The 23,554-nt window shown below is 40.9% G+C and overlaps 1 protein-coding gene across 2 annotated transcripts in view; it reads left to right on the forward strand.

The window, feature by feature from the left end:
• Positions 1-23,554, forward strand: part of CSMD3 (CUB and Sushi multiple domains 3) — a 1,240,207-nt gene that overhangs the window by 994,454 nt on the left and 222,199 nt on the right. The gene's annotated exons all lie outside the window — the stretch shown is intronic.

A 23,554-nucleotide genomic window follows, 5' to 3' on the forward strand; every position in this document is an offset into this window, starting at 1 on the left:
TGCAGCACAAACCACAAGTGTATTTGATAACAAACCAGGAGGAGAAAGAAGAGGAAAGTATTTTGTTCACCCTATGGCCTCCTTACTTCTATGTTAAGAATGTTTATTTTATTTTAAATTTATGAACAAGCATACAGAATTCTTACTCCTTCAAAAAATAAATAGTACTACAGACTGGGAAAAGAACCAGTGGGTAAGGAAATAATAATAATTTGAAAGGGTGACACTCAAAGACAACTAAGGGTAGACTAAGGAGGGAAACACATAAATGAGAGTCAATTCTGAGAGGAATCCAGTCCTCAAGTAAGCAGTGACAACTCCATTAACTACATAGGGCTGAATTTGACCCACAAATCTTTAAACTCCACTTACTTCTGTCCTATCAAGCCTACAGGAGAAGACATTGCACTTTAAGAGGAGGTAGCAAACATTAACTTTTCCTTTGAAAGATTTTGTTGTGTGAAATATACTGTACCTAGTATTGACAGGAGAATAAAAATTCCTCTTCTTACCTATTGGATAAAAGCTCAAAAATGTTGATATCCAGATTCAAAAGTGTTAATGTCAAATGTATTGTGGGGGGAGAGCCTGCAGAAATACATTAAATTTGAAGGTCAAGGGTTTCTGCATTCCATAACAAACAAATATAGGCTTTTCATCTTCCTCTGAAGCCTTTGTTGTTTATTATTCTTTATTATTTTCGTGGCAGTGGCACATAGGTGTACTGATCAGATTATAGCTCCACTGTGCTTGTCAGTGTGCAAACACAGAGTGGGTGACAGTCAATGCCCCAAACAGTTTCTAATTGGAATTAAGACACAGTTCAGCACTCTGGTGTAACAAATTAGCAGAAGGAGATCTGGGAGGTAAGATGATAATAAAAAATCATTGCTAGCCACCCGCCTTGACATTTTCATTTGATTTATGGTCATACTGAGCTCTTCTGGAAGTCACTTCAATAGTTTGACAAACCAGTCTCTAAGAATTCACTGTCTCCTGTGCTTAAACATTTTACAGCTGAGGCTGACAGTTCCATTCTTCTGGAAGGAACATTGTTGGTTTTGAAGTTGAGGACAAAAACTTTGAATTTGACTGTATTTAAAAGGGAGCCATTGTCATTGCAGTGAGTGGCCTACATTGTTCAGCAGATGGGATACTGTGTTCTGGACTAGTAGGTGTATTTTAAAGTTAGTGGGTTCATTCCTAGGTATTCAGTGTGCCATATTAATCAAGGCTGGAGTTCTATTTGTTAGGAGTCACTAGTTTCTGTGGGAATTAGGCTCTTAAATACTTAGCTAAATTTTACAATGAAAGCTTTGAAACATTGTAAAAGTTAATGATGTATTTGGTTTATGACTCATTTAAAGGCAAATTTACCATATGCACTGTTTTATTGAGCAATGTGCATAAAAAAAAAAGTGTGCAGGTCATTTTAAAATGTCCTTCAGTAAAAGCTTTGCTTACTAATGGTAAAATAGCCATGCTTTTTCAGTAATTTTTTCCCCTAAAATACTGTTTCATCATATATTTAAAGAGATTATTTATTTATTATTTATAGCAGAAAACAGTATTTTTCTAGTTACAGATACTTAAACATGGTCTATTATTGAAAGAGGCAAAATAAATAGTTGTGAGATTATTGGAACAGATACAATATAATACATTCCTCTGAATAATGTACAAAGCTATGTCTCTGCTTTAACCTTCATCGATCTAGTCTCCTGCTTAGTCCTACCATTGATCTCTCTGTAACATCACCAAAATCTATCCTTTCCTCTGCATTCTGGCTGCGAAAATCACTGCCCATGTGTTTGTTGTCTTTCACTGCAATATCTGAACTGTCTGTAACTCTGTCCTATCTGTAACAATATCTGTCTTATCTGTAACTCTCTGCTTACTTTCCATTTCTCCTCCTCTCCTCAGTCTTTCAAATGTTGCTCAAGTAAGCCCTCTCCTTTAATACCTTTGCTGTCTTCCTTTCTTGCCCAAAATCACATTGAAGTGGCTCACTGTTGCTTGCAAGAGTCTGCACAATTTCAACTGGGCTGGTATCTAACTTCCTCCTACTCTCCCTCCCATTGCTTAGGCTCCTCAAAATCATCTATCCTTTCTGCTCTCTGTGTCTCTTTCCCCAGCTCTTAGTTTCATGTCATGACCTAACTTTCTTGACATGTCTCCAACTACTTGCCCACTATGCATCCTTCCTTTCCTCAGGACTCAGACTCTTTAAATCTCCTTTCATGGCCCGGAAGGCCTTGATTTTAGCTTCTTTTTCAACTGCTTCTGTCTATGAACTTCAATTTTCTTATTGGTAAAGCTGAGGAGAGATTTCAGGCTGCATCCCTATGGCTAGGGCCACTCTAGGCAGCATCTCTATGTCATCCAGACCATAAATATCCAGCTGGGTTGACTCTATGGAAAGGTGTCTTGGAGTATAGTTCTCCAGCCCACCTATGATGATAAACTTGGAGCTGTGGCAGAAGCAAAGCGGGGCAATGATCTAACTATCTCTCTCTGGCTACAGTGGCCTGGAGACAATAGCAAGGATGGACCCCACTTCTAATGTACCTGGGGCTGGCACTCAGGAAAGAAAAAAAAACCTGAGCAATTTTTCTCAGGGGCACCATTAAATAGCATAACAAATGGCACTCCATCCAGTTTATAGGTTATAGTCATTTTTCAGAGTAGAACTTCACTTTACAGTGCACATGCAAGTGTGAGCAGTAGATCTGCCAGCATTGTCAGTAAAGACCATTAGATTTCAAACGTGCATATTTTTTGCAAAAAATTGTATCTTTTTTTAAAGAAAATTGCAGAGGCAGGAGGGGAAGAAGCAGAGACATGTGCATGTGTAGAATGCACAGGGAGTGAGAGAGATGCAGAAAGTCATGAGTGGAACACAGAAAGGAACTGTCTGTGGAACAATGAGAAATAGAGGGTGAAATGATAAATTGTGGAAGGTCAGAGTTCAGTTGATTCGGGGGATGGATGCAGATTGATTAGTTGGGGGAATTGATTCTCTTCCCAGCCAAAGGGAAAGGCAATCACCCATCCTCCCCTTTTTTAGTATGTGTCTTTACCCCCTTCTTTACCCATCTGTCTGTCTTGCACCCTTACTCCTACTTCTCCTGCCCTCCCTGATTTCATTCTTTATCTTCTCTTACCTTTAGGGAAGCACTTTGCTCTTTTCTTTTCCTTCCCACGTCTTGGGGTGGGAGCTCTACTGAGGTCTGCTGCCTGATTCTTTAAGTGGTTCCTGATTCTATTATTGATTTCCAACGAACTACTAATTTAAAGAGCTAGTCCCAGAATCAAGCACCACAGAATCAAGGTTGTCAAGTTCAGTGTCTCTCTGAGAACACTGATCTGCACTATGATGACACTCATACTGAGGGCAAAGCAAAACTTTAAGCAGTTTTATTAGCACAATTAGTAATGAGACAAATGCTCCAAACCACATAAAATATAGTGGTAATATTACATTATTTTAATATTTTGAAGAATTCCTTATGTATATTCACACCTTTTCTCTGGGAATCTGGTAGTAAGAGACAAGCAATCCTCCACAAAAGACCTACCCTTGTCCTAAGCATGCTAAACAAGTCCAGTGGTCCAGATCTCTCCTTACATGGTGGTCTGGCCTGTTACAGGGCCTGATAGTTCCCATGAATATTCCCATGAATGTTCCCTGAAAATGCCCATCTAGCTCTATGGGCTACAGGGCCTTTTCTCATCCCACCTTCTCCATATCTGGGGTGAGCAAGAGCAGCTTTATCATGATCCCCTTGACACCCATCACCCAATATGGGATTGTAGGATTGGAGTGGGAAGAAGGAGAGAGCCAGTGGCTGGGTAACCCATTTTTCCACAAACCAGGGAAGGGAGAAGCAAAAAATGGTTGGAAACTCAGAGCCTTCTTTACTCACTCTTAGTTAGTCCCTCCGTTCCTCTGAGCCAACACATTATTCACAGGAGGAAGCAAACAGACACTTTTTTTTTATTCGATGGGAAGGAGGAAAAGGGAGCAGAACTTCCTGAAGGAGGCTGAGAGCTATACCTGCCATAGGCAGAAGCTCTGATTTGCTGCTCTTCTCCTGAATGTGATATAAAGCAGCCAATCAGGTGGTAATTTCAGTTGGAAGGTTAGCCCACAGAGGGTAGAAGGGTCTGAAATACATTACTGTATGGAGAAGTACCCTGGGTTTGACAGGGCTAGAGCAAGCATATATGTTTGCCCCTGCAGAGCACAGGCACCCATTTATATATGCCTGGTTTGAAAATCTTTGCCCTCTATATCTTGATCACTGTTGTTAAATACAGTTAATACCCTACTAAATGATATTTCAGTTACTTCTGATAGCAATATTACGTGATCAGCATCTGTATGATGACAATAAGGTACATTTTGTCCATGAATAATTTTGTAGTTTTGTGGTGTCTAAACATATTTTTCAAACCATGCCGAACTGAGTAAGGATGTTTTGTCAACCTGTATCACTTTATTTTTTTTATAAAGTTTGCCTGAGCTGCCAATATACTCAACACCTTATTTTAAATTTTCTGATTTTTTTTCATATTTTTACTTTATCATTTTTGTTTATCTGTTTTCCCCTTAAGTTTTAATAACATTCTTATATCAGCTCCATCCAGCTTCAGTTCCTCTGTCATTTCCTCTTCTTTATATTTATCTTCTGTAGTATAAGTAGTTAAGCAGTTCTCTTCCTCTGTGCTTGTCAGCTGTCATAACTCTTTTAGGGTATGTCTACATTGCAATGAAACACCTTCAGCTGGCCTGTCTCAGCCATCTTGGGCTCACAGGGTTCAGGCTGAGGGGGCTATAAAATAGCAGTGTAGACATTTGGATTCGGGCTCCAGCCTGAGTATCTACACTACAATTTTATAGCCCCACACACCAAACGTGGTGAGCCTGAGCCAGCTTACACAGGCCAACCAGGGGTGTTCTATTGCAATGTAGACATGCCCTCCGTGATTTAAGTGTATCAGCCATCACTGACCTTATTTTGACATCTAGTTTATAATGCACCTCAGAGGCCTGGTTCAAGGAGTACTAGATAGCTTGTTTCATTTTGCCGTTTAACTTCAGAAGGAAAGATATAGACCTGCCAGAGCAGCACTAGAAAAAGCTGCACTCTGTCTTTACAAACAATTCATATGCTTCAGCTTATATTATGGTGTAGGATAATCAACTGATACAGAGGAATTTAGGCAAGTAGCACAATGATGCCTGCATCAGTCACACAGATTGTTAATGGAGACTGTCAAGTAACCACAAGATTTGGAAAGGTAGACCTGACACCTTTGTTAATATTTTAATTTAAAACCAAATGCAGTAGCCTCTGTAACTCATTTGCTCCCACACTAGCTTACTATGGAAATATCAAACTGAGAATCTTCTGTATAACTGAGTGTTATACTGCACAGCACAAGGGCATGATCCTGCAACCCTTACTCATGTGAATAGTTCTTTTTCACACAAATTACCTCACTGAAGTCAGTGAAACTACTCAGATTGAGTACGTGCTAAAGTATCAGGCTCTAACGATGTAACTTTTCATTGTGCACCCAAATGAGTTCTCACTGCATATGGGTCTACTATTTACAACTACTTAATATTCCATCAGTTTATGTTGCAGTTTTTCTATCTAAAATATTTTGAGAAGCATCAATTTGCTGATTTGATTTCTTCACAAGTAAAATTTAATTTTAAATCAGGTCAATTCATTATCACAATTAATCATAATTTAACATGCATAGAAAATGAACTATAATAAATTAAATATGGTATTTTTAATTGGGCTGTTTGTTATGAATCTGGTTACTAAAAATCAATGAGACAACTCAAAGAGTAAAGTACTGTTCCACATGACTAAGAGTAGCAGAATCTGTTAATACAATTAATACAAGATTTGACTCTTTTTTTTTTTTTAAATTTCAAAATTACAAAATTATTTTTTAACCGATCCTAATTAAGGTCAGGCTAGATTATTGTAAAGGACCTTTCTGGCATTAAAATCGGTGAATCTGAGTCTACATTACATAAATAAACAATGGGTTAAGTTTTACTTAGCATGCATTGTTCGCCTGTTAGCTCAAGCATTTTTTCTCTTTAGTGCCACTCTATTGTTTGAATATCATTACGCAGAGATAGAAAGGAAGTGGTGAAAGTGTTGAAAACTTGTGTTGACTTCAGTTTGATTTCTCACTTTTTTTTTTGCATGAATTTCAGCAATATTTTTACAAACAGAAATCAAGTTGGTTTGCATGGCATTAGTGCAGATCCATTTCTTCCCCTTATTAGCAGAGGCTTCCAGGCAATGGTTTCCTCCTCTGGGAGCAGGGATGTCTCTGGAGAAGTCCCTGTTACCTCAGGTCCTGCTTTAGGGCAGCAGATACCTTCTGAGAAACAGATCTTACCCTCCCACCCTGTCCCATTTGTTACAGGCTGGCAAATCTTCACTAGGGGTGTGGGGGGAGAGGAGAAGCCTAGTCCCCTATCCTGACAGATCACCTACAGTGCCAGGTCTTTTGGCCACTGCTGAGAAATCCACTCTTCACCTTTCCCGAATGTTGGGCTCTTTTGGTATGACTCTGTGACCGAAGGATCTCTTGATGCCAACTGGTAGAGGGCACAGGAGTGTGTTAGGATTACAGGGATCCCCAGGTCTGGTATTACATTCTAGTTCACCAAAGGTTTCAGAGTAGCAGCCGTGTTAGTCTGTATTCTCAAAAAAGAAAAGGAGTACTTGTGGCACCTTAGAGACTAACAAATTTATTTGTGTCATGTAAGGTTTCTACTGAAAGTCTGTGTCACACTTGTCATTATAATGTGAGATGTGTGTGCAGATAATATGTAAAGAGTTATGTATATGTATTTGAAAATACATTCTTAAGGCCTTTAAGTTAAATGCCGATCACCCAGGTACATGTATTAAGACTGGTTCCATCAGACTGGAGGTGGGAGGCACTTATCTCCCTAGTTGACCATTGTGTGTTGTGTGTCTTCCAATAGAAGTTGATTTGCATACTGAGTCAAATGCTAATGAAGAGATTAAGGGCTTGTCTACACTGGCAATGTTAAAGCGCTCCCGTGGATTGTGCAGTCGAGGCACAGCGCTGGGAGAGAGCTTTCCCAGCGCTCTAGAAAGCCCACCTCCACGAGGGGAATAGCTACTAGTGCTGGCGCACTGTTTAGATTGGCACATTACAGCGCTGAAACTTGCAGCGCTCAGGGGGGTGTTTTTTCACGCCCCTGAGCAAGAAAGTTGCAGCGCTGTAAAGTGCCAGTCTAGACAAACCCTGAGTGTGACTTCCAGAGAAGGAATTAAAAGGTAGAGATAAATAGGGAGAACGCTGATCAAAGATCTGAGCTGGTATAGGGGAACTGAGAGATGCTATGTTGTCCTGCATCTGGTGGTGTCATGTTGCTAGCAGGCTTGATCTCATGAAAAGAGAATCTCAGCTATCTGGCTGAAAAATGCTATGAAGAAGATGTGGGGTAAACAGTACCTTATTAGATAAGAGGGTGTTTTGTCAGTGAAGTTTAAGCTTTAGGGTAGGTATTATGATTTTATTTTATATGACAGCCTTTGTTTCCAATAATTCTGTTTGCTATCATTTGAATCTGTGTTAAATAAATTTATACTTGCTTTTTCTATAAACAAATGTAAGTGTTGTGTGTTACATGGAACTGTGTTCTAAGGTGTAACTAGTAAGTTGTGGTGTACTGTTCCTTTGGAAACAGCGAGTCTAGTAATTCTGGGAGTGTCCAGTGGATAAGGGGTTAAACACTCCAAGGGGATGCTTGGAGGGCTTAGACGTTGGAGTGTGCCTATCAGTAACCTGCAGAGAGACAGTGGAGCCCATGTAGGCTGAGAAGGGAGTGCTTTTGTTGCCTGAACCCAGGAGAGTCAGGGACTCTGACTTCTGATGCGCACAGACAAAGCTCCCTCATGCTAAGGGCAGGTGGTAGTGAGGTGCCTCACAACCCTGGGAACCCCAGAGAGCATCACAGACTGCTCCCCTCTTCTGTTAGGTATTTGGATTAATCTCTGAGAATATTTTCCCTTCATTTCAGTCACTACCCCTGCTTGTTCAAGGAGTAGCTCTGCTTCTCTCCTTTTCCTTTGAATGCTCTTTCAGTGGCACCTTTTGGAGGGAAGGCAACCTTTCTATTCCCATTTCCTCAGCAGCATGACTCAAAACACTCTGCCAGACAGTAATACTTTTTGTTGCTTTTTTCCCCCAGGTAGTGCTGATACATGCTGAAGAGTAATGGGCTTATTTAAAAACTCTGAACTGTTTGAGGTTCGCCCATACATGGGGAATGGTAGCTGATTGGAAGATCATATGGAGTGAGTGAGAAGGAGCAGATGCTTAGGCAAAGGTGTGAGGAACGACGGATAGTTATATAGAGGAGCCTGAAAAATATTTACAAAAAGAGTAGACTGAGAAAACATTTGCATTGGTAATGAGAGTCAGCACATTCTTGGGTATGAAAATATATGGAAACTGCTGCTGAAAATTATAATCGACTGAAAATGCTTATGTAGGCATGAAGCTAGAGATTTAACTTGTTGGAGAAAATAAGGGGATCAGGCACCTGATTTTTTACAAATTCCAAAGAGCAACATTCTTGTATCCCCTCTGAACAAATATTGCTAGTAATAGATATATTTTGGGTTTGGTTTAGTAATATTCAAATAATAGACATGGTGGAAAGAAAATAACAGTGAATTACTTAGCTAATTTCGGCCAGACACTAAAAGATATATATATCCCCATTTTAATAGGACATCTTTTCTGTTCTGAAGGAGGTCTTCTACCCTCTAAGCATTAATTTGAAATGGTGAGGAACTCCTCAGAATATCTAATAAGGTCTAGGTATATTACAACTACCAGGCCTACTGCATGGGTGAATACCTCCAAGTTTTCGTCTGTATTCCAGAGAAGCTCATTGAATCTTTGGTCACCATTTCTAGTTTTTTTTTTTTTTTAAAGAACATGCAAAGACTTACAGAGACTTTGTCAAAAGCTTTATGCCCAATTCAGCAATTACCATTGAATCTCTCATGGCTAATTCACACATATAGTTACTTAGGCTATGTCTATACTACAGCAGCGCAACTGCACTCCCATCAGTTTAATAATTCCTGCCTCTGCAAGAGGTGGTAGTTATGTTGGTGGGAGAAGCTCTCCCACCGACATAGTAGAGCCCACGCTGGCACTTAGGTCAGTATAACTTGTGTCACTCAGATGTGTGAACTATTCACACGCCTGAGCAACATAACATATATTGAAATAATTTGAAGGGTAGACATAGCCTGAATAGTTTACTAGTTATGCCAAGCCTGTAAATTTCATAAGAAAAATTGAAGGTCAGTGTATAAAGTAATAACCATAAAATAACCATGTAGCATTATCACTGATATATAATATATCCAGGTATATGCATCACTTGATTTCCTCTTGGAATAGCTATTACTTGGAGAGGTACATACTTTAAGCAAAATAGGTATTATCTAGGCCTTATTAAAGTTAATAGGAATTTGGTCATTGAGTTTGATGGAGCCAGGATTTCCTCTAATGTGTTGTAAGAATCACAGAAGTTATATTATTTTTAATATCAGATTTGTCAGTGAAAGAATGACTAAGGCATTTTCATATGATTTTTTAAAACCATCCTTTAAACAAACTTCCTGAAACCTTCTATATAAGTTATATAGATTGATATCCTTAGCTGAGGTACCAATGGTTAAGACTAAATTAATCTCCATTGTAATACCATAGATCTCAATATAGTTATATCAGCAATTAATCTGACACTTAAGTTTAGATTGTGCAGCTTCTTCTGATGCTGGTGAGCACTTACATGAATTATCCCACTCATGTCAATGGAACAACTTATGTAAGTGCTTACCAGTTTGTCCCATTAACATCCCTTGGACAATTTGTGTGAGTGTTCAACTTGAGTAAGAATTGCATAATCTAACCCATAACGGGATCATCCTTTGACATAATGTATATGTACAAATGAGGCTCAAACATGATTTTAAAAGGCTTGTTATATCGCTGCATGCTGTACTGAATGGTGACTGACATGAATTCATACAAATCGGTTCACTCTCCCTTAGTTTATTTTTGTCATGTATATGATGCAGTTATTCAGAATGTCTCTGCAGCTCTAGTCAGCAGTGCTGCAATAAACATAAATTATACACAATTTACACATCTTTTCACACTGCATTATCAATTATGCTTATATCGTTGTGGCAGTTTATAAGGGTTCGGTTTTATGAAGTGGGTTAATTCTTTGTTGAGAGAAAAATGATTGCAATCAGAATAAGGGTATTATTTCGTTGTCTAATGTTATTTAAAATATATGCATAATTTCTGTTAATTCTTTGAACTAGGAGAGGAAAATAGAAAAAGCAGAAGTAAGTTTTGTACTGTACTCTATCCCTACTCAGGGGGCCCAGCAAAATAACAGAGCTTTGTTGAACATATCCAGCCAAACTGCTTTTTTCTGCTGCTTTTCCCAGGATGTCCATCCATCTGCTGTATATTTGTATCTCAAACTCACTCCAAACTCGTAGTCATCCAGATGCTACAATAATGAGGTTCACATAAGTACCTGGATAAATAAATCATAGGCAGATATGCAGTGCAGTTGTAGCTGTGTCAGTCCAAGGATATTAGAGAGACAAGGCGGGTGAAATAACATTTTATTGGACCAACTTTTGTTTGTGAGAGAGACTTAGGGTATGTCTACACTACGAAATTAGGTTGAATTTATAGAAGTTGATTTTTAGGAAGCGATTTTATACAGTCAATTGTGTGTGTCCCCACTAAGCACATTAAGTCGGCGGAGTGCGTCCACAGTACCATGGCTAGCATCAAATTTCGGAGCGTTGCACTATGGGTAGCTATCCCACAGTTCACACAGTCTCCGCTGTCCATTGGAATTCTGGGTTGAGCTCCCAGTGCCTGTTGGGGCAAAAACATTGTCATGGGTGGTTTTGGGTACATGTTGTCAGTCACCCCTCTCTACTTGAAAGCAACGGCAGACAATCGTTTCACGCCTTTTTTTCGTGCAGACGCCATACTACTGACAGCAGATGGTGCAGTAGGACTGCTAACCATCATCATCATGCACTGCTTCCTCTGCAGCTCTGCTCTCCTGGTGCCATGAATCCACTTCACAGGTCCTCTCGTTGTTCTTTATAAATATCTATTCTCGTGGCATCCATCGTCATCCACTGCTTCTGCTGCAACTCTGCTCTCCTGCTCTCCTGCAGACGACATACCATGGCAAGCATGGAGCCCGCTCAGCTCACCGCTGCTGTTGTGAGCATTGTAAACACCGTGCACGTTATCCTGCAGTGTGTGCAAAACTTGAAAAAGCAGGCGAGGAGGTGACGACAGCGCGATCTCGATAGTAATGAGGACATGGACACAGACTTCTCTCAAAGCATGGGCCCTGGCAATTTGGACATCATGGTGGTAATGGCATGCCATGGAACGCCGATTCTGGGCCCAGGAAACAAGCACAGACTGGTGGGACTGCATGGTGTTGCAGGTCTGGGATGATTCCCAGTGGCTGTGAAACTTTTGCATGCATAAGGGCACTTCCATAGAACTTTGTGACTCGCTTTCCCCTGTCCTGAAGCGTAAGAATACCAAGATGAGAGCAGCCCTCACAGTTGAAAAGTGAGTGGCGATAGCCCTCTAGAAGCTTGCAATGCCAGATAGCTACCTGTCAGTCGGGAATCAATCTGGAGTGGGTAAATCTACTGTGGGGGCTGCTGTGATCCAAGGAGCCAACGCAATCACTGAGCTGCTGCTATCAAGAGTAGTGACTCTGGGAAATGTGCAGGTCATAGTGGATGGCTTTGCTTCAATGGGGTTCTCTAACTATGGTGGGGCGATAGACGGAACGCATATCCCTATCTTGGGACCAGACCACCTTGGCAGCCAGAACGTAAACCGCAAGGGGTACTTTTCAATGGTGCTGCAAGCCCTGGTGGATCACAAGGGACATTTCACCGACATCAATGTGGGATGGTCGGGAAAGGTGCATGACGCTCACATCTTCAGGAACTCTGGTCTGTTTGAACAGCCGCAGAAGGAACTTACTTCCCAGATCAGAAAATTACTGTTGGGGATGTTGAAATGCCTATAGTTATCCTTGGGGACCCAGCCTACCCCTTAATGCCATGGCTCATGAAGCCATACACAGGCACCCTGGACAGTAGTAAGAAGCAGTTCAACTATAATCTGAGCAAGTGCAGAATGGTGGCAGAATGTGCATTTGGATGTTTAAAAGCTCGCTGGTGCAGTTTACTGACTATGTTAGACCTTAGCAAAACCAATATTCCCATTGTTATTGCTGCTTGCTGTGTGCTCCACAATATCTGTGGGGGAGATGTTTATTGTGGGGTGGGAGGTTGAAGCAAATTGCCTGGTGGCCGATTACGCGCAGCCAGACACCAGGGTGATTAGAAAAGCACAGCTGGGTGCCCTGCGCATCAGAGAAGTTTTGAAAACCAGTTTCATGACTGGCCAGGCTACGGTGTGACAGTTCTGTTTGTTTCTCCTTAATGAAACCCCCCACCCCCTTGGTTGACTCTACTTCCCTGTAAGCCAACCAACCTCCCTCCTTCGATCATTGCTTTCAGAGGCAAAAAAGTCTTTATTGTTTCAAAATCATGCATTCTTTATTAATTCATCACACAAATAGGGGGAAGACTCGCAAGGTAGCCCAGGAGGGGTGGCTGAGGAGGGAATCACCGGGCAGGGTGGGGGATGGGGGGAGGAGGGAAGGACAAGGCCACACTACAGTTTAAAATGTATTGAATGCCAGCCTTCTGTTGCTTGGCCAATCCTCTTGGCTGGAGTGGCTGGGTGCCCATAGCCTCCGCCCCCCACCTCACATTCTTGGGCATCTGGGTGAGGAGGATATGGAACTTGGGGAGAAGAGCAGGCAGTTATACAGGGCCTACAGTGGTGGTCTATGCTCCTGCTGCCTTTCCTGCAGCTCCACCAGAATGCCTGAGCAAGTCAGTTTGCTCCCCCATTAGGCTCAGCATTGCATCCTGCCTCCTCTCAGCGTGCTCCTCCTTCCTCTCATCGCGTTAATTTAACGCTTTCCTGGACTCTGCCATTGTTTGCCTCCACGCATTCTTTCAGTGTGGGAGGACTGCATGAGCTCTGAGAACATGTAATCATGAATGCATTTTTTTCACCTTCCAATCTGCACTAGCCTCTGGGATGGAGTTGATAAGGGGAGTGTAGAAATATTTGCAGCTGTGGGAAGGAAAAAGGGAGAGTAGTATTTAAAAAGATACATTTTAGAGAACAAAGGGAAGACTATTTCACACTGAATGAAGCGATTCACATCACATAGCACATGTGCTTCACCCCACCACCACCACCATGTGGCTAATATCAGGGAAGACCCCTCTCAGCCAAACGCGAACAGCTCAGCATGAACAGGCCTCCCCCCACCGCGTGGCAAAGGCTTTTAGAGTACCTCCAGGAGAGCTTCATGGAAATGTCCCTGGAGGATTTCCACTCCATCCCCAGACACATTAACAAATTTTTCCAGTAGCTATAGCTATACTGGCCCCAAATGCATCCCATTTCTTCAGGGCAAATTAATCATTAAACACGCTTGCTTTTAAACCCTGTATTATATTTACAAAGGTACACTCACCAGAGGTGCCTTCTCCAGCTTCATGGCCCTGGAGCCCCACCTTGGGAGGGTTGGGAGGGTATTGGCTCCAGGGTGATGAACAGTTCCTGGCTTCTGGGGAGAAGGGATTCTCCACTTGCCTGCTGTGCGCTATCCCCAACCACCTCCTCCTCCTCCTCATCTTCCTCATCCACAAAATCCTCATCCTTGTTGCATGAGACTCCCCGCTTGCAGGTGTCCATGGACAGTGGTGGGGTAGTGGTAGCCCCCCGCCCCAAGAATTGCATGCAGCTCATCATAGAAGCAGCATGTATGTGGCTCTGATCTGGAGCAACTGTTTGCATCCTTTGTTTTTTGGGAGGCTTAACTCAGCTCCTTAATTTTCAGGCAGCACTGCTGTGTGTCCCTGTTGTAGCCTCTGTCCATCATGCCCTTGGAGATTTTGGCAAATATATTGGCATTTTGTCTTTTGGAACTGAGTTCTGCCTGCACGGATTCTTCTCCTCATACAGTGATCATATCCAGTACCTCCCGTTCGGTCAATGCTGGAGCTCTTTTGCAATTCTGGGACTCCAGTGTCACCTGTGCTGATGAGCTCTGCATGGTCACCTGTGCTGATCAGCTCGCCATGCTGGCCAAATAGGAAATGAAATTAAAAAGTTCCCGGGGCTTTTCCTGTCTACTTGGCCAGTGCATCTGAGTTGAGAGTGCTGTCCAGAGCGGTCACAGTGGAGCACTCTGGGATAGCTCCCAGATGCCAATACCACTGAATTGTGTCCACACTACCCCAAATTCGGCCCAGTGAGGTCAATTTTAGCACTAAACCTCTCGCCGGGGAGGAGTACAGAAATTGATTTTAAGAGCCCTTTAAGTTGACAAAACAGGCTTGGTCGCGTGGACGGGGTACAGGGTTAAATTGACCTAACACTGCTAAATTTGACCTAAACTTGTAGTGTAGACCAGGGCTTAGAAAGATAGACAGACAGACCTGTTCTCCTTCAAGTGATTGTGCACATATCCATTCCACTGTAGATGTATGTACTCTTGGTGTGCTTCATTCAGAGATTTGTGGCAACAGTACTGGTGGGGCAGAGCATATGCCGTGACTGTTTTCATGCTGTAAACTGAGGGATGAGGTGTTCTGCCTCCCTCTCAGTTCCTTCTTACCTCCTATGGCAAAAGTTGGGCTCCCTGTTTCTCTTTGGAGACTCAGTTCTTTTCTCTTCTGAGAGAAAACTTTAGATATTTTTATAGTTGGTTAGTGGTTTAGTATTTGTGCTTAGTGTTAGTAGGAGTATCTTCCTCTTAAAGGAAATTTATTCTGTACTGTTTTATTTTTACTTGCATTAGATATGCAGAAATCCCCTGGATTCCAGCAGTGCACCACGTGTTAAGTGGCTTGGTCTGCTAAAGACAGACATTAAAATTGTCCATTTTGCCTGGGAGGGCCCTTCTCCCAAACAGAAAAATAGAGAACTTTGCCAAACAGAAAAATAGAGAACTTCATCTGAGGGAGCATATTCTTGAACAGGTGCCTCAGGACTCAGGTGCTTATGAATCTGACAATTCTTCGACCTAGAATGCTCCTCCTCCTTGCCCTGGATTTGCCAAGGCAGTATTGGTATGTGGAAATTCAGGAACTCTCCATACAGCCTCCAATAATCCTTCCTCTAGTAGAGGATCTCATTCAAACCCAGGGACAAATCATTCATCCCAATCCTTCCACGCTGCATTTGACAGTATGGCTCATCAATGGTTGAACACAGTTGAGATCCTGCTCCCATAAAACCGAGACTATTTTATTATCTAAGAGAAAGTATTCTACAAAAAGTACCTACCTTACCAAGTGGAAGAGGTTTTTGGTTTGGGCATCACATTCAGGACATCCTGCAATATTTTCTCCATCTCAAATTCAGCCTTTCAGTAAGTTCTTTCAAGGTGTACTTGGCCTCTATATCTGCTATGCATCCTCCTGTTCATGGTTACATGGTGTTCTCTCACCTGAATATGGGCAGATTTATGAAAGATCAGAAATTACCCTCCGATCAATGATCCAGTTTCCCCTTTGGATATCAATGTAGTGCTATCCTGTTTGATGGATTTGAGCTGCTTGTGACCCGCTTCTTGGCCTCTTTGTCTTACGAGACTGCTGCCTTAGTGGCAATAAAATCTGCTAGGAGAGTATCAAAATTCCAAGCCTGGGTAGCTGATCTTCCTTACATCATATTTCATAAGGACAAGTTATCATTAAGACCTCACCCAAAATAGTTTCAGATTTTTATCTAAATCAGACAATACATCTACCTGTATTTTTTCCTCAAGCCTCACTCTCAGAAAGATGAGCCAAAACTACATGGAAGTTCAAAAGGCTTTTGTCTTTCTATATTGAAAGAACTAAATGCTTTATATCTTTAACCGGAATCTTTGTGGCCTTTGCTGAAAAAGTAAAAGGACAACCAGTTACAGCTCAGCAGATCTCTCATGGGATTATGACATATATTCAAACTTGCAATGAAAATTCAATTTAAAATGTCTATCTCGGATACATTCATTCATCCAGAGCACAGATTTCATCGCTGTCATTCCTAAGTAATGTAACTGTGTCAGAAATATTTAGAGCAGCTGTATGGTCTTCAGTGCATTATTCACAAAGCACTATGCCATCATTGAAGCTTGCAAAGATTATGCATATTTTGGAAAATGTGTCATCTAGTCTGTTTTCCACTAGACTCCGAAGCCCCACCAACGTCAATAAACTACTGGGGAATCACCTATGATGGAATGAATATGTGCAGAGTCACTTGAAGGAGAATAAAATGGTTACATACCGGTATAGTAACTGTTGTTCTTCTTTGAGTGTCCGCCTCCTAGGATATGGGACCAAGAATGAGAATATGCAGAGTCCATCTCAAAGAACCTCTGCCACAAGTAAGTAACCTTAATTTCTTTGAGATGTGTTGTGCACTTGTCCATTCTGCATGCTTCCTCCTATCTGCATTTCAAAGGAACTGAGGAGGAAGTGGGGCAGCTCTTCCCTTTTTGCACAACCCTCCTCAAAGAACAGCAGTTACTGTTCCGGTAAGTAACAGGATTTGTATTTGATTGGATTCAAAAATCTTCCCACACTTGATCTTGTCTGTGTGGTTTTGGATATTGGACTAGTGGGTTCACCCCTGGTCCTTAGCTAGGTATGTCTGTCTCCCTGGAACTGTCTTGCTAACAAAAACAAACAAAAAAAGAACCTGCTACATTTGAAAGGAACTCCTGTCTTTGAGGCAATAGATTAGACAATGTGGTAATTATTGTGTAAATTCCCAAATGAAATGCTTTAACTCTCAGTTGTTAAACCCATGGAAAGATGGGGACCTTAAATAAAATGGGTTGCATTGAATTTATTTTTTCCATTTTTACTTCATTGTTACACTTGGGAGAGAGAGAGAATAACAAGAAATCAAATAATTAAAGCACAAGAACTACTTGCGGCTCACCAAGCACTGGGGAATTTAGTGCAATTCCCCACCCCCCACCCAACATTAATCCAGATTGAAATAATCTTTTGTGGATATAAATTTATTAGATAAATTGAATCTTAATGAAAGAAACATATTTTAAATACCATAGAAGAGTGTTTTACACACACACACACACACACACACACACACACACGCTGCATTGTGGGTGGAAATAAATAAAAATCCCATAATGATTATTTTTGAGGTAACTTTTAGCATTTCCTTTAGGTCTTGGTAAAACACAATACATTTCCTCTCTATAATTCTCTGCTTCATCCATTATCTAAAATTTTACCCTGTTCCTCTTAAATCTGTGACTTAATCTTCGTTCTTTCATCTCTTTACTCCTAGTGCTTGATGAATGAATCATTGCTATGCTGATGATTGAGAATGGCACAGTGTTTAACACTAGCCTCTTTTGTGAAAACTCTCTTTATTTGGAGACTGGGTGTAGCAAGAGTGGGAATGCTATTATAATAGGCACTGGCAGTTTTACCTCGATGAAACACAGTAAAAATACTGGTAAATGTTGATGCCTTTTCTATAATTTGCTCCCATCATTGCTAGTAGCAGTGGAACTGCATAGGGGTGGTAATGCAGTCATGGGAAATCTGCTCAAAAAAACCTAAAATTCTAAGTTGATAAAAGTGATTATTTCTAAGGGAAATCCACAAAATCCACAGTACTTTAGATAAGTCTTGTACCTTTGATAATCTTTCATGGGGGAAAAAAGGTTAGAATAGAGAAATATGAATATGATCCATATTGACAATAAATGAAAAGGTTCTATAAAATTAAATAAAAATCCTACTAATGCTGGCCTACTATATGTGATAGAATGATTTAAGCCACAATTTAAAAACCTGAGTGCCTAAAGATAGGCTTCTGAATCCATAAACATAGACAAATTGTAGCTGGATATATTAGTTTTTCTTTGGTATTACCACAAATGCCAATGAAGACTAAGATCAAAATAAATATAGATTTTAATGCCTGACTTCGACAATCAGGTTTCAAAATTTTGAACCTATGTCTTCTGTGTCAGCTGACATAATAGCTCTGAAAAAATAATGTACCGAGCTTCACTTCCTGTACTTTAACAATGTACAAGATTACATTATGTTGCATAATTCATACTTTTCAGAGAATTGCAATCATGACAACATGAAAATTACCTCAATCTGAACTTTCTGAATGAAACATTTGATCTTTCTTTTTGTTTCAGTAAATATTTTTTTAAAAAAAATATTTTACTTATACAGGATATATTGGATACTAAATACAATATTTTTATCATGTTGAAATACAAGTTTCCAGAGGGCATATTTTATACCACAGCCTTTGAATGTTGTGTGTATGTTTTACAAAAAATAAACTGAAATTCACTTAAAGATATTATGTAATTATCTTTTAGGGTTAATAAGCTGCAGCTCTGCCGGGAACTTCAAGAGTGACTCATATTCTCCCCTTCTCTTCCCCCCATCTGGGCCTCACAACAGGCTAGCATTTGAGCAATGGCTCCTCCCTTTCTGAGGTTAGATCAGCTATTGGATGCAGGCATCTTGTTGTCTAGCCTGATCAGGGGATTTCTTGTTCTTCAGTAAAGCTGATATTTTGTCAAATCATATGGATAGTCCTGGAAGCAAGGCTTACGCTGCTGTACTGGTTGTTGTTCAGGAAAATTGGTATGCCTTTTCAATCCTACAGAGACATGAGGAAGTGAGACATGTTTCCTTGTGAGGAATAGACATCAGCTTAACATTTACTTCCCACTAATGGAATTTGATGTCTCCAAATGAGAGGAAGAGCCTGAGTGGCATTGGTAACAATGCCTTAAGGTCAGCTGGATTGGCAGAGCCCAGTACTGGGGTACCAGCATAAAATAAAAGTAGAATAGCTACAGTGAAATACCAAGAACTCCCTCTTTCTTCTACTGCCAGAACTTCTTCCCTCCTTGTACTACAGTTGCTGCCTGGTCAGTTATTTCAGTATTTGATGTGCCAGCGTCATCGTTTGACCCCATAGGGGCTGGAACTGCGGGTGCTCGGTGCCGCACCCACTGCTTTGCAGTGATTTCCATCATATACAGGGTTTACAGTTTGGTTCAATGGCTCTGTCAAGGTTCCTTCCCCACTCTGAACTCTAGGGTACAGATGTGGGGACCTGCATGAAAGACCCCCCTTATTCTTACCAGCTTAGGTTAAAAGCTGCCACCACCAAAGTGTTGCACAAAGAACAGGGGAAGTGCCCACTTTGAAACGTCTCCCCCCCAAAAAAATATCCCTCCAAGCACTACACCCCCTTTCCTGGGGAAGGCTTGATAAAAATCCTCACCAATTTACATAGGTGAACACAGACCCAAACCCTTGGATCTTAAGAAGAATGAAAAAGCAATCAGGTTCTTAAAAGAAGAATTTTAATTAAAGAAAAAGTAAAAGAATCACCTCTGTAAAATCAGGATGGTAAATACCTTACAGGGTAATCAGTTTCAAAACATAGAAAATCCCTCTAGGCAAAACCTTAAGTTACAAAAAGATACAAAAACAGGAATATACATTCCATTCAGCACAAATTATTTTATCAGCCATTTAAATAAAACAGAATCTAACGCATATCTAACTAGATTGCTTACTAACTCTTTACAGGAGTTCTGACCTGCATCCATGCTCTGGTCCCAGCAAAAGCATCACACAGACAGATAGGACCCTTTGTTCCTCCCCCCCTCCAGCTTTGAAAGTATCTTGTCTCCTCATTGGTCATTTTGGTCAGGTGCCAGCGAGGTTATCTTAGCTTCTTAACCCTTTATAGGCGAAAGGGTTTTTCCTCTGGCCAGGAGGGATTTAAAGGTGTTTATCCTTCCCTTTATATTTATGACAGGCTCTCAGCACCCTCACTATATAAATTGTTCCAACACTCCTGTTTGAGCCTGCCCTTGCATTTTCTTACAGTGGCATTCTGTCAGTAGGTTTTGTAGAACTTCACTTGTTGATGCCTCTGTGATACTTTCCATCTGAAATCTGTTTACATAAGATTTAATTTGTATTAATTATTTTCATTTTTTGTAACCAGCTCAGAGATACCTATGTCTATGATTTATTTTAAAATATACATATTTGAGAACCAAATTAACAATTACCACAGATGCTATAGTTTGATAAGGATATTCTTTGCAGTTTTGGTTTTACCCTCTGAGGCATGCAGATGCTTAAGGCAACAAGAATCCTGAAATACTTATCAATTGCTGAAATGCAATATCACCAGTTTTTGAACTGATCTCAATGTACAGCATAGTAACTTTTGTACATATTGTACAATAGTCAATTAAAACAGATTTATCTGAGAGCAAATCATTCATTCTATTGTTGACAATTTCCCAACTGTTGTTCTGTCAGTAGCCATCATACATAATTTCACTGCTGTCAGAGAATGCTTATAAAATCTGTGCATTTAAGGCAAAATCCTCCATATGTGGAATTGCCATGGAAGTCATGGGGAATTTTGTACTTCGATCAATAGCAGAATGTGGCTCTTGATCTACTACAAAAACTAAAATCTGAGAAAAGTACCAAAGTTAGTGAGTTACATAACAGAAGCGATTAGCTCTATCATCTTTGCTAGCTTCTGTACAAATACAAAAATAGCATACGGTAGGGACAGCTAACAACTCTTCTTTTACTAGTAGGCAAGTTATATTCTCTGTCCCTTCTAGAGAGGAAAACCTGCTCGGACTAGTATTATCTTTCCTACTGATAAATGATAAAAAAGAATTTTTAAACTACTGTACACTGGTTCAATATTTTAGCAGACTGAAGTTTTGTATCTGTCTTTCACCCTCCCACATGCTTCCCTCCCATATTTTGAACATTAGTGTGTGTTCTTTTTCTTGAATTTTAGAAACTCCAAATACTATAATTGAGATTCTGTTACAGTCTATGATTATTTTGAAGTGCCTTTAGTTCTTTCGAAGGTACAAATTTGAGCATTGAAACTGTTTATTCACAGTACATGCATAATATAAGCAGTGGTAGTGTTAATTGCCCTACACAATCCTACCTATGTTCCTCTGCATTTTTGCTTGTGTGCAAGATTGAATTACCTGTAGGAATAAAAGGGTAATTTGAACTCTGTATTCCTTAGCTCTTTGGTCTTTGTAATGGTGTTTACAGACGCTACACAGAGACTAAGGGAGTGAAGGACCAGTACTGGACCAGTTCGGCCCTGCCCCTCAGCAGCTACAGAGTATGCTCCAAAAGGAGGAGCTGCTCAAAAGTGTACTCTAACAGTCAAGCAGGGGACAGAGTGAAGGAGAGGCTATCTGAAGGGAGGAAGCCAGTTTTCAGCTTTTGGGGAAAAAGTCATTCACAGAAGAGGGTGTGGACTGTGGGTAAGACCAGCTGGGATGGCAGGGGCTTGTCTTTTTCCATCCCCCACTCCCTGCTTAGGGGAAATAACTGAACATTAGAAAGAGAGCAGGGGAATGCTCAGTGAACTATCTGCGCTGCTGGGACTGATTGGGAACTCTTGCTGTGGGGAAGGTGGGCTGTGACCGCACCCCAAACCAAAGAGAGTGTGAGGAGGCAGGAAGCAGCCCAGGGGAGGCTGGTCAAGCGACTGAGACACTTTGTGCCTTTCCTCACAGACCCAGTAGAAAGGAAGGGCCCAGTCCCCCTACGTCCCCACATCCGTCCATCTGGGAAATCTTTGGAGCATCAGGGAATTGGTGGACCATGGCCTGCCCACTGAACCTGCTGGCCTCTGAGTGAAACCCACTATAGGGTGGAAGAACTGTTGAGCCACAGCCTGCCCATTCAGCCTGCTGCCCTCTCAGTGAAAATTCTGCCCTATAGTCCGCCTCTTAATGTTGCTCAACAAGTTGTTAGCAAGGGTCGCAGTTTTGTGGCTGTATCTAGGGCCAGACTAAGATCAACAAATCATTTAATTTCCTGTCAGTGTATTTCTAGTGCAATAGTCAACATGATTTCTATGGCTGTACACTGCACACCATTGGCAGCAACATGTAGGGTAAGTGTAGCAAAACACCACAGTGAAAAGCAGCTCTCTGCACTGGGGAAATGATCCAGCAGCAGGGAGTTGACAGTCTTTCCTTGCTGCTGCCCTGCCTCAAGAGCCTTTCCCCACTTCTGGAGCCTTTTCTTGCAGCAGTGGGGAGGCAGCAGGACACTACACTGATAAAAATGGCCGTGTAGATGGGGGAAACTGCTTGGCGGTGAAATACATACCCTAAGGGTTTGGGTGTGTGCTTACTCACCTAAACCATGCCTCACTGTCTACACTGCTATTTATACCTGTGCAAGGGTGACATGCAATATCTGTTCTCTACACTCTGCCATAAGGAGTATGCAGTGTAGACTTGTCCTACAGGGGCTTCTAAACACTGCATGTCTACACTAGAGCTAGAGGTGTTAATTGCAGCTTGAGGAGACATACCCACTCCAGCTCTGATAGATCTAGCACACTAACAGTACAAGTGTAGCTATGATGGCACTAGCAGTGGGAGTAGCTTGCCACTCAAAGTATGATCCCATCCGAGATCATAGGTCTGTAACAGGGTAGGTAACCCCTCTTGCGGCTCATGCCATCATAGCTACACTTCATCTTTTTGTGTAATAGCTCAGTCATAGCTAGCATGGGTACGTCTCCTCGAATTAAAATTTACACTTTCCAGTTCTAGTGTAGAGGTACTCATTGGTGCAGAGAGATCCTTCTTTAAGGAATTAAATAATCCCCTGATGTATTATTGTTATTTTATTTTATTATTATTAATAATAATAAATAACATATTTTGTGCTTTAGAATGTAGACACCAGGAAGTGTTGCTTTCTTTGAATGTTGTTGCTTCTCCATTCTACACTGAAAGATGGACTAGATTTTATGGTGAAGTTAAAGCATACCAAAATAAATGAAACTTCCTAAAGGCCTATCAGATTAAGAGAGAGAGAAAAAATAAAATAAAATAAAAAAAAAAAAAAAACCAGGAAGGAGTTGCAAAAAATTATGGTGTAACAGAAGGATATTGCATTACACATTTGGCAAAAAAAAAAAAAAAGCTGTTTCTTTCAGCTGGAGAATAATTATGATTTTTCTCTCATGATTAAAATGTTTATACAACTGAATTCGTGATATCTCTAGATATGCTTTTTTATTTATACAGGATTAGACATTTTGACATCCATTTAATTTTGTTATGAATTAAAAATGACATCACTGTACATTGGTCAGAAAAATTAACCAATAAGTGCTGGTTCTCTTCAATAAAATAGAAAAATATATCATTAACATATCTTCTGTTCCCTCTCTCTGTTTCTCTGTT

Source organism: Lepidochelys olivacea (assembly GCF_965140295.1).
Source record: "Lepidochelys olivacea isolate rLepOli2 genome assembly, chromosome: 2".
Classification (NCBI taxonomy): domain Eukaryota; kingdom Metazoa; phylum Chordata; order Testudines; family Cheloniidae; genus Lepidochelys; species Lepidochelys olivacea.